Consider the following 1242-nt stretch of genomic DNA (forward strand, 5'->3'; position numbering starts at 1 on the left):
CCAACGTTGCCCCAGATGGGACCCACCAGAGCCTGCCAGTGCCGTGCACCAGCGTCAACCCAGATGGGACCTGCTGGAGCTGGTGCCGTGCACCAGCATCACCCTAGATGGGACCCACCAGAGCCTGCCAGTGCCGTGCACCAGCATCACCCTAGATGGGACTCGCCAGTGCTGTGCACCAGCATCACCCCAGATGGGACCTGCTGGAGCTGGTGCCGTGCACCAGCGTTGCCCCAAATGGGACCCACCAGAGCCAGCCAGTGCCGTGCACCAGCATCACCCTAGATGGGACCCGCTGGAACTGGCACCATGCACCAGCCTCACCTAGACGGGAGCGGTGGCCGTGGTGGGGATTTTCCACGTCGGTTGTAACACCCAATAAATTCCGTGCTGGAGAGCCGCAGGGAAGCTCTGCCGCTGCGCTGAGGCCGCGGCTCTGCCGGATCCCGGCACACCCCACCACCGGTGCGGGCATGAAACAGCCCCAAATCTGAGGGAAAACCGGGGCGGGAGCCTTTTCCTCTTTTTTTCCAGGAAGAGTCTGGGGCCGTTTCCCACGGGAAGGGTGAAAGCGGGCGTCACCCCTCCCTTGGGGGCTGGTGCAGAATGGGCAGCTCGTTCCACTCGTGGGGCTGCACCAAGGCGTTGCCCAGCGTGGTGGCGCGGCCTGGTCCCCGTCTATCACCATGGCCCCCGTCTGTCACTGTGGTCCCTGTCCATCACCGTGGTCCCTGCCCATCACTGTGGTCCCCGTGGTCCCCATCCATTGCTGTGGTCCCCATCTGTCACCGCAGTCCCTGTGGGTCGCCATGGTCCCAATCTGTTGCCGTGGTCCCCATCCTTTGCCATGGTCCCTGCCCATCGCTCTGGTCCCCATCCATCACCGTGGTCCCCATCCATCGCCGTGGTCCCCATCCGTTGCCATGGTCCCCATCCGTCGCTGTGGTCCCCATCCGTTGCCATGGTCCACATCCGTTGCCATGGTCCCCATGGGTCGCCGCGGTCCCCATCCATCGCTGTGGTCCCCGTGGGTCGCCATGGTCCCCATTCATCGTTGCGGTCCCCGTAGGTTGCCGCGGTCCCCATCCATCGCCATGGTCCCCATCCGTCGCCGTGGTCCCCATCCATCGCTGTGGTCCCCATCCGTCGCTGTGGTCCCCATCCATCATTGTGGTCCCCGTGGGTTGCCACGGTCCCCATCCAACGCTGTGGTCCCCGTGGGTCACTGTGGTCCCCATCCGT

Source organism: Rhea americana, unplaced genomic scaffold, assembly GCF_003343005.1.
Source record: "Rhea americana isolate MKP2758 unplaced genomic scaffold, rheAme1 scaffold_778, whole genome shotgun sequence".
NCBI classification, from domain to species: Eukaryota; Metazoa; Chordata; class Aves; order Rheiformes; family Rheidae; genus Rhea; species Rhea americana.